Source organism: Pongo abelii, chromosome 8 (assembly GCF_028885655.2).
Source record: "Pongo abelii isolate AG06213 chromosome 8, NHGRI_mPonAbe1-v2.0_pri, whole genome shotgun sequence".
Taxonomy (NCBI): domain Eukaryota; kingdom Metazoa; phylum Chordata; class Mammalia; order Primates; family Hominidae; genus Pongo; species Pongo abelii.
The window spans coordinates 98,540,218-98,551,419 of NC_071993.2; the positions used below are offsets into that span (position 1 = coordinate 98,540,218).

The following is an 11,202-nucleotide window of genomic DNA, read 5'->3' on the forward strand; positions in this document are numbered from 1 at the left end:
AAGAAATTGTACGTGACACAAACAAATGGAAAAACATCCCATGCTTGTGAATTAGAAAAATCAATATTGTTAAAATGATCATACTGTCCAAAACAATCTACATATTAAATGCAATTCCTATCAAATTACCAATGTCATTTGTCATGGAATTAGGGAAAAAAATCCTAAAATTCCAATGCAATGCAAAAAGAGCCTGAATAGCCAAAGAAATCCTAAGCAAAGAGAACAAAGCTAGAATAAAGCATCACCTTACCTGACTTGAAATTATACTATGACGCTATAGTAACCAAAACACCATAATACTGGTATAAAATAGACACATAGATCAATGGAACAGAACAGACCAGGAATAAACTACACCTACAACAGACAACATCAACAAAAACATATACTGCGAAAAAGACACACTTTTCAACAAATGATTCTGGGAACATTGAATAACCATATGCAGAAGAATGAAACTGGACTCATATCTCTCACCATATGTAAAAATTAACTCAAGATAGATTAAAGACTTAAATATAAGACCTGAAACTATAAAAATCCTAGAAGAACACCTCAGAAAAACTCTTCTAAATGTTGGCCTAGGCAAAGAATTTCTGACTGTCATCAAAAACAAATACAACAAAAACAGATATAGACACATGGGACTTAATTGAACTAAAAGCTTCCATATAGCAAAAGGAATAATTAACAGAGTAAACAGGCAACCTACAGAATGGGAAAAAAATGTTTGTAAACTATGCATCTGACAAAGGGCTAATATCTAGAATCTACAAGGAATTCAAACTCAACAAGAAAAAAATAGATAACCCCATTAAAAATGGGCAAAAGACATGAACAGATATTTTTCAAAAGAAGATATACAAGCAGCCCACAAACAGGTAAAAAGGCTCAACATCACTAGTCATCATTGAAATGCAAATTAAAACTACAATGAGATACCATCTTATATCAGTCAGAATAGTTATTATTAAAAAGTCAAAAAACAGATATCAGTGAGAATGTGGCGAAAAGGGAATGCATATACATTGTTGGTGAGAATGTAAATTGGTACAATCTCTATGGAAAACAGTATGGAGATTTCTCAAATAACTGAAAATAGAACTACCATTCAAGCCAGCAATACCACTATTAGATGTCTACCCAAATCAAAAGGGCACCTGCACTCATATGTTTACTGCAGCACCATTCACAATAACAAAGTCATGAAATAAGTCTAAGTGTTAATCAATAGATGATTGGATAAAGAAAATGTGACATATATATACCATGGAATACTATGCAACCATAAAAATAATGAAATCATGTATTTTGCATCAACATGGATGGAGCTGGAGGCCATTATTCTAAATAAAATAACTCAGAAACAGAAAGTCAAACATAGCATGTTCTCACGTCTAAGTGGGAGTTAAACAGAAGGTATACATGGACGTCAGAGGGCAATAATAGATATTGGCGACTCCAAAGGGTGAGAGGGGCCAGGTGTGGTGGCTCACGCCTATAATCCCAGCACTTTGGGAGGCCAAGGCAGTCAGATTGCTTGAGGCCAGGAGTTTGAGACCAGCCTGGCCAACATGGTGAAACCGCACCTCTACTAAAAATACAAAAATTAGCTGGGCATGGTGGCAGGTGCCTGTAATCCCAGCTTCTTGGGAGACTGAGGCAGAGAATCACTTGACCCCAGGAGGCAGAGGTTGTAATCAGCCAAGATCACGCCACTGCACTCCAGCCTGGGCAACAGAGTAAGACTCTTGTCTCAAAATAAATAAATAAATACATTTTTTTAAAGGTGAGAGAGTGGCAGAGGGGGTAAAGGTTGAAAAATTACTTACTGGGTACAATGTTCACTATTCAGGTCATGGGTACACTAAAAGCCTAAAGTTCACCACTACACAATATATCCACGTTACAAAACTGCACTTATACCCCCTAAATCGGTGGAAATAATTTTAGAAAATCATTGCCTATTCCAATTTCATGAATATATTCATCTATGCCTTCTTCTTGAAACTTTTTTTTTCAGCCCCCTTGGTCATTGCAAAACAGAAACAAAATTATTCATAAATTGTGGGCAGTTCAAGGAACATCTCTGCTGTGTACTTTCTCTTCCCTCTCCCCTCCAGAGGTGGGAGAAGCAAGTCCTCAGAAGATGCTGCAAGTAGCTGGTTGGTGGAAGTTTTTCACTTTATTTTCCATTAAACCAAGAATCAATGAGAACTAGTGGGAATGTCCCCTTCCCCAGTTGGGGCAATGGATGAGTTGAAGGGGAAGAGTCTCTGTTTACTGGACGGTGCATGTGCATAGGCCATCGAGAAAAGGTGAGCTTGCTGCGTGGGTACGTTCATTGCTAACCTTGGGTACGCACAAACAGGTTGTGATGTCTTGCAGGCAACATGGCTTCTGATCCTTCCTTTGGATGCAGCAGTCTTTTAAAAAATATATTGTATAATAATAATATGAATTTCTCTCGGGTTTTTTTTTTTCTGTTTTGTTTGTGTGTTTTTCTGTTTCACTTAGGGATGGGAGTAGGAGGAGAGAGGAAGAAAAAATGTCATTTGTGTATTAGATCCTAAACAAACAGAACTCCTGTATGGCTGAGTCCAACCTCCTGCAGCATAGGGAAATTGGGCAGCACTTGCCTGGAAAAACTGGCTTCAATCGGAAGCTTTTCAGGGCTTTTTTTCAAGGAGAATAAGAAGTCATGGATTATTGTTAGAGACTGTGAAAAGTGGAATCATCTCCCTACTTGAGAATCACTGTGTAATTTGAAGATAATCTTGACATTTTCAGGGTCATCGGGGAAATTTCAGGTGGCAGGCATTCCAACTTCCTTTCCTTTTCCTCCTGTAAATTCCGCTACCATCTCTTCTCTGCCAGCTTTTGCTCTTGCACCTCCTCCTCCTTCTGCTGCTTAAGCTCCCACTCCTCCTATTTCTTCGTTTCTTTCTCCTGGTCAGCCCTGGGAGAAGCCAGGTAGGCCTCATCCTGCTTTTGTCTCAACACCTGGGTCTGGTATCTTTCTTCCCTTTCCAGGCATTCTGACACCAGGTAAGTCTGGTTTGTATCCATGATAGATGTCAGTTGGTTAATGAGGTCATACTGTTGAAGGAGGCCTTCTAGCCATCCCACCACAGTCACCCGCTGATCCTTCAGCATCACCATGGCCAGACCCTGTATCACCATGGCCAGACAAGCCCACGAGACCCTGTATCCCTCAGACTTGTCTGTAGAGCATGCCCAGAAGAGCACCCTAGAGAAAGAATTTTAGTGAAATAACTTTGGGTTCACAGAGTGCATTGTAACAAAACTTATCAGAGACCTGTTGATCATCTCCAAGAAGATAAACCAAAGAGTGAAGCTCCAGCTTGGCATCATTAAGTGCCTGGCTGTGTGTTCTGGGCTAGAAGACAAGGTGTGCCCTCCCATATTTCTATTCAAACGCTAGCATAAATGAAACAATGTACCCAACAGGGTCAGTGATCTGGCTGAGAAGGTCAAGCCATATAAAACAAAGGGCAAACCTAAATATATCAAGTATTGTGTAATAGGTAGACTGGAATGGAAGCATTATCAGGTAATAACCCCATCCAAGCAGACCCCTCGGTTGTGGTCTTGAGACAACATAGCTGTAGATCCTGTGGTCAGCTGTATTACCCTGCAGGGGTGGGGACAAAGGCAGGTTGAAAACACTCCATACACCATCTTGCTCATTCAAGCTGTCCTGTTCAGCAACCTCTATGTTCCAGTTATGCTGCTCCAAGGTATGGTGACACTGATCCATAGATTCTATGCCAGTTAGATCCTGAAACTGCAGCAGCTTCTCTGTCTGCTCCTGTGTTAGATCCTGCTTCTCAGACATTGCCTCTATGCTCCTGCAGAGTTTTATTACTTAACCTTTTATATCTATATCTAATATATCTGCAATTGCTTTTGAGTGAGAGCAGGGTAAAAATTCATTTTCCTATGGATATCAAATTGTCCCAGCACCACTTATTGAAGACTTTCATTTCATTACTATACTGCAGTTTCATCTTTGTCATTAATCAGATAACTGCATATATTGTGGGTTTGTTTTCAGATTTTCTATTCTGTTGCATCGGTCTATTTGTCTATCCTCAGGCCCATGAGCTTTGTTATTTTAGCAATGTAACAAGTCACAATATCTGGGAGTCTAAGTCCCCAGCCTTCTTCAGAATTGTCTTGACTCTTCTTGGTTCTTTGCATTTCTAGATGAATTTTAGGATAAATTTGTAAATTTCCACAGGAGGAACAAAAACAACTACTGGGACTGTTAACTAAAATTGAATTAACCAATAAATTCATTTGGAAAAAATTGATGTCTGGGTGGTTTTGTGATGGACTGATTTAGCTAGGCAATACTGTATCTCCCAGAATTCTTTTCCCTGATGATTTTTGGTTAGGGTGGACCATAGGAGGCCTTTCTTGCAAGAGATTTGGAGAGCAGAAGTAAAGTAGCAGCTATAATTTTTATGTTCATATGTCAGAGCAGGCGTTGTTATAGCTCATGTACATTGTAGCTAATCTCTTGGCTCACCTTTGTTGGTGCGGAAACAACAGTCAGGTTGTAATTGCTCCAAAGTACTCTGAATCCTCTTTCAACCCCTCCAACTCCTTAGCAAGTGGCACTAGTTTCTCCTGCTGGACACCCACATCACCAAGACTAGAGGCAATGAGACTTAAGCTGATCTAGGTTCTGCCTCTGTTCTACCCCCTAATATCCTTCTTTCCTTCTCAACTGTCTGTCGTACAGATTTCAAGGTCCAGCATTGGACACAGAGACAACAGCCTTATAGAGGCTGTTTTACCAGCTCCTATATTGTGCAAGGTTAAATTCCTATAACAAATCATACATACATATGCATGTGTTTATATTTATGTACATATATATAGTGTGTGTGCACATGTGCATGTATGTGTGTACAGTCATGAGTTGCTTAATGATGACGATACATTCTAAGAAATGTGTCATTAAGCAATTTCATCATTGTATAAATATCATAGAGTGTACCTACCCAAACCTAGATGGTACAGCCTACTCCACAGCTAGGTTATATGGTATAGCCTATTGCTCCTAGGGGACAAAGCTGTACAGTATGTTACTGTACTGAATACTCCAGGCAATTGGTAACACAATGATATTTGTGTATCTAAACATATTTAAAGAGCATATGCTTGCTCTATGCTATTACCACTGCTACAGCATCACTAGGCAGCATCAAGTTTTCAGCTCCATTATAACATTATAACATTGTATATGCAGTCTGTCATTGACCAAAACTTTGTTATGAGATGCGTAAGTGTATTTATTTGTTTATCTTATCTTAGTGATTCTGCCTCTCTGATTGAAACCTGACTGATACAAACATCTTTACAATATTGGGTTTTCCAATTCTTGAACATGCTATATCCCTCTACTAATTTGGTTATCTTTAATTTCTCTCAATAATAATTTGTAATTTTTTGGCATGATCTTGCCCATGTTTTATTATATTTATTCCTAGTTATTTGATGGTTTTGATGCAAATGTACATTTTATCTTTTTAATTTTCACTTGCAAATGTTTGTTTCTGGTATATAAAATACAAATTAATTTTTTTATTTTGATCATGTATCTTGCAGCCTTGCTTAAAGTCAGTTATTAATTTTAATAGCTCATGAACTCTTTTGATTTTCTACATACACACTCATGTCATCTGAGCTGATGTGAGCTTCCTTCTTCCTTTTCTTGCCTTTTTGGACTGGATAGGACCTCCAATAAAATGCTTAGTAGAAATGGTGATAGAAGAGAACCTTGTCTCATTGCCCATCTCAAAGGGATGTCTTTAAATACTTTACTCTTCAATATTATATTTTCTTTAGGTTTTTCTGTAAATACTCCTTATCTTATAAAAGAGATTCTTTCCATTCTTAGTTTGCTAAGAGTTTTTATCACAACTATTCTTTGCATTATCAAATGCTTTTTCTGTATCCAATAGTAGGTCATATGATTTTCCCATTTTTTCTGTTAATGTGATGAGTTACACTGATAAATTTTCAAATGTCAAACCAACCTCAACAAAAGCCAATTTGGTCATGATTATTGTCTTTTTATATATTGATAAATTCAATTTGCTAACATTTTGTTTAGAATTCTTCCATTTCTGGTTTTGAAAGAGATTGGCGTATAATTTTCATTTCTTAAATGTCATTTTCAAACTTTGGTCCTAAGGTAATGCTAGCCTCTTAAAATTAGTTAGGAGTATTTTACCTTTTTATATTATCTGAGGAAGTTGTGTAAGATTAGTGTTACCTCTTCCTTAAATATTTGAAAGAATTCACCCATAAGGTTGTCTGGGCCTGAATACTTCTTTATGGGAAGGTTTTAAATTACAGAAGCAACTTATTTAGTAGCTTTGAGTCTATACAACATTGGCAAGTTGTGTTTAATATCATCTTTTTATATTTCTCATGCCTACAAAATCTGTAGAAATGTCCATTTTTCATTTCTGATGTTGGAATTGTGTGCTTGCTTGCTCTCATTTGCTCATGCTATCTCCCTCTTTCTCTCTTTCCCTTTGATTTATTTGCTAGAGGCTGTCAAATTTATTATTATTTTCCAAGATCCCACTTTTCGTTGTGTTGGTTCTCTCTATTGTGCACTTGTTTTCTATTTAACTAATTTCTTTTCTTACATTTATTATTTACTTCCTTCTACTTTTGTAGATTTATTTTGCTGGGTTTTTTCTAGGTTTTTTAGATAAATATTTAGAGTCTTCATTTCAACCTTCCTTATTTTCTTTTTTTTTCTTTTTTCTTTTCTTTTTTTTTTTTTTTTTTTTTTTGAGACAGAGTCTCTCGCTCTGTCACCCAGGCTGGAGTGCGGTGGCGCGATGTCGGCTCACTGCAAGCTCTGCCTCCCAGGTTCATGCCGTTCTCCTGCCTCAGCCTCCCGAGTAGCTGGGACTACAGGCACCCGCCACCAAGCCCTGCTAATTTTTTTGTATTTTTTAGTGGAGACGGGGTTTCGCCGTGTTAGCCAGGATGGTCTCGATCTCCTGACCTCGTGATCCGACCGCCTCAGCCTCCCAAAGAGCTGGGATTACAGGCGTGAGCCACCGCGCCGGGCCAACCTTCCTTATTTTCTAATAGTATGCATTTTAAAGCTGTAAAATGCTCTATAAGCACAGCTTTAGTAGAAGCTATGCGTTTTAATGTTATATTTTCATTATCATTCAATTCAAAACACTATCTAGTTTCCAAGTTCTTATTTGAGCGGTAATGTATTTAGAATTATATTGCTTAATTTAATAACAGTTGAGGGTTTTCCAGTTAACTGTCATTGATATCTAGCTGGATTTCACTGTTTCAGAGACACAATCTGTATGGTTTTAAACCTTTGAAAACTTCATGTATACTTTATGGCTCAGCATATGGTCAATTTTAATAAATGTTCCACGTACACTTGAATTGAATGCATATTCTGTTGTTGTTGGTTGTAATGTTCTATACGTGTGTTAGGTTAAATTTTGTTAATCATATTGTTCAGATCTTCTATATAGTTGCTAATGTTTTGTCTGTTTGTTCTACCAGCTTTTGAGAGAGCTATGTGAAAGCATCCCACAATGACTGTGGGTTTTCCTATTTCTCCTGGTTCTGTAAGATTTTTGCTTCATATACTTTAAAACCATTTACTGAGTGTATATAGGTATAAACTTGTTATATCTTTCTAAAGGATTCACCCTGTCTTACTCAGTTTGGGCAGCTATAACGAAACATCCTAGACTGAATGACTTAAACATTCAACATTTATTTCTCACAGCTTTGGATGCTAGGAGATCCAAGATCAAGGTACCAGCACATTCATTGTCTGTGAAGGCCTTCTTTCTTATTTGCACATGGCTGCTTTTTTTTAATCCTCACATGGCAAAGACAGAGATAATCTCTCTCATGTCTCTTATTATAAGTGCACTAATCCCATCATGAGACTCCACTTTCCAACCTCATGAACTACTTCCCAAAGGCCCCACTTCCATATACCATCATAATGGGAATTAGGGCTTCGATAGAGGAATTTGAAGGGGGAACAGAAACATCCAATCTATAGCACACCTGTTCAAAATCATTAAATGTTTCTCTATTTCTAGTAATATTTCCTGCCTTAAAGTGTTCTTGTTTATATTGATATAGCTACATTCATTTTCTTTTGACTCGAATTTGCATGATATACTTTTTAATCCATTTACTTTAAACTGTCTACGTTCTTATATCAAGCTATGTTTCTTACAAGCAGCTATAGCAGAGTTTTGTTTTCTATCCAATTTCTGACAATCTTTTAATTGGAATGTTCAGTCCATTTACATTTAATACAATATAATAAGAAATATATAATATCATTACTAATATGTCTACCATTTTATTACTTGTTATATATCTCACCCAACTGAGTTTTTTTCTCTCATTTCTTACTTTCCTTTGGATTTAATTAAATAATGCAATATTATTCTATTTTTCCATCTATTAATTACTTATACTTTTTTAGTTGTTCTTTTGGTGATTAGCCTAAATATTGCACTTTATTACAGTCTATATTAGTTTTCTAGGGCTGGCATAACAAATTACCTCAAACTAAATGGCTTATAACAACAAAAATATTATAGTTCTGGAGACTAGAAGTCCAAAATCAAGATGTGAGCAGGTTTAGTTCCTTCTGAGGGCTCTGAGAAACAGCCTGTTCCATGCTTCTCTCCTAGCTTCTGATGACAGCCAGCAATCTTTGGCATTCCTTGGTGTGATGGTTAATAATGAGTGTCAACTTGATTGGATTAAAGGATGCAAAATACTGCCCCTGGTGTGTCTGTGTGGGTGTTGCCAAAGGAGATTAATATTTGAGTCAGTGGACTGGGAAAGGCAGACCCACCCTTAATCTGGGCAGGCACAATCTAATCAGCTGCCAGTGTGGCCAGAATAAAAAGCAGGCAGAAGAACGTGGAGAGATTAGACTGGCTTAGCCTCCCAGCCTACATCTTTCTCCTGTGCTGGATGCTTCCTGCCCTCAAACAGGCTCCAGGTTCTTGAGCTTTGGAACTCAGACTGGCTTCCTTTCTCCTCAGCTTGCAGACAGCCTATTGTGGGACCTTGTGATCATGTGAGTTAATACTCCTTAACATACTCCTTTTTATATATACATCTATCCTATTAGTTCTGTCCCACTAGAGAACCCTGACTAATACACTTGACTTGTAGGTGCATCACTCCAATCTAATCTCTGCCTCCATCTTCCCATGGTATTTTCTCTGTATCTCTTGTCCTCACATGGCTGTTTCTACTCTATGGTGTCATTCTACTCCAGTATGCCCTCATCTCTACTTTAATTACATTGGAAATGACCCTGTTTCCAAATAAGGTCACATTCTGAAGTACTGGAGTTAGGACTTCAACATACCTTTTGGGGAGGACAGAATTTAACCATAACACAGCCTAAAAATTTTTTTTTACCACTTCCCTGACAATGCTAGTACTTTAGAACACTTTAACTCCATTTACCATATCTTGTCTTTTGTTTTGTTGTTATTGTATATTCAATTTTATATATTTTACATTTTTTAAATTTTTCCTTTTGTTTTCCTTTTTTTGAGACAGTGTCTTGCTCTGTTGCCCAGGCTGCTGGAGTGCAGTGGCATGATCATGAATCACTGCAGCCTCAAACTCCTGGGCTCAAGTGATCCTTCCATCTCAGCCTCCTGAGTAGCTAGAACTACAGGCACACACCACCATGCCCAATTAATTTTTGTAGAGATGGGTCTCACTATGTTGCCCAGGCGGGTTTTGAACTGGCCTTGAGAGATCATCTCACCTCATCCTCCCAAAGTGCTGGGATTACAAGCATAAGCCACCAGAACTGGTGAAATTCTGTATGTTTTAAATTTTAAACAGCATTACTATTGTTGCTTTATACAGTCAAAATCCATTCATATATACCCATATATTTAACTCTTTCATTACTCTTCATTTTTTTTTTGCACTTTCTTTTTCCATCTTAGAACATTTTCTGTCCAAGTTTTTCCTAGTCTGCTGGGACTCCAGTTACATATATGTCAGACCTGTTCATTACGTCCCATTTGTCCCTGGTGAAATTCTTTTTTTTTCTTAATCTATTTTCTCCATATTTTTCTCTATTTTCTTGAATACATTTATTATAGTCATATTAAAATATTTGTTAACAGCTATAATTCTGGATCACCTGTCTTATTTCTCTCCCCCTCTCTCTTGCTCTCTGCCTCTCTCTCTTTCTCCGTCATTTTGTCCTATTTCTTGGTATGCTTGATACTTTTTGATTGACAGTCAGACTCTCTTGAAAAATTACAGAAGTTCTGGATGCTGAAGGAATCTCCAGAGAGGGCTCACCCTTTCCTCTGATAGGTAGGTAGAATTCGAACCAGCCACTTCAATTCAATCAGGAACTGAGCTAACTCAAAGTTAGGCTGCAGTTTTACTAAGGCTTTTTCCACCTCTTTTTTTATTTATTTATTTATTTTAGAGACACTCTGTTGCCCAGGCTGGAGTGCAGTGGCGAAATCCTAGCTCACTGAAGGCTCAGACTCCTGGGCTCAAGCAATTCTCCCACCTCAGGTTCCCAAGCGGCTAGGACTACAGGTGCATGCCACCATGTCCAGCTAAATTTTTTTATGCATATTTTGTAGAGACAGGGTCTCACTTCATTGCCTAGACTGGTCTCAAACTCCCGGCCTCAAGCACCTCAGCCTCCCAAATTGCTGGAATTACAGGTGTGAGCCACTGCACACAGCCTCTTTCTACCTTTGTATTACTACCACCCTAGAGCATAGCTGCTTAAATTCCAACTAAAAGCCTGGGACTTCTCCAGGTTCCAGCCTCCATGTCATGTTCTGAACTCTAATCCTTGACTCCTCAGCCATGTACAACTGCCAGGAACTCCATTCTGCTTTGCCTGGCTTCTTAGGTTCCTGAATTTTACAGCTTCAGAATTCAGCAAAATGGAAAAAAAAAAAAAAAAAAAAAAAAAAAAAAAAAAACCACCTTGCTGGGCATGGTGGCTCAATCCTGTAATCCCAGCACAAAGTGTGACGATTTCTTGAACTCAGGAGTTTGAGACCAGCCTGGGCAACGTAAGGAGACCCCGTCTCTACAAAAAATAATAATGATAATAAAACAATTATTCAG

The 11,202-nt window shown here is 37.9% G+C and overlaps 1 pseudogene; it reads right to left on the bottom strand.

Annotated features, from left to right (window-relative positions):
* Positions 1 to 2,477: 2,477 nt before the first annotated feature.
* On the bottom strand, positions 2,478 to 10,990 carry LOC100431799 (FAS-associated factor 2-like; annotated as a pseudogene).
* Between the last annotated feature and the right edge of the window lie 212 nt (positions 10,991 to 11,202).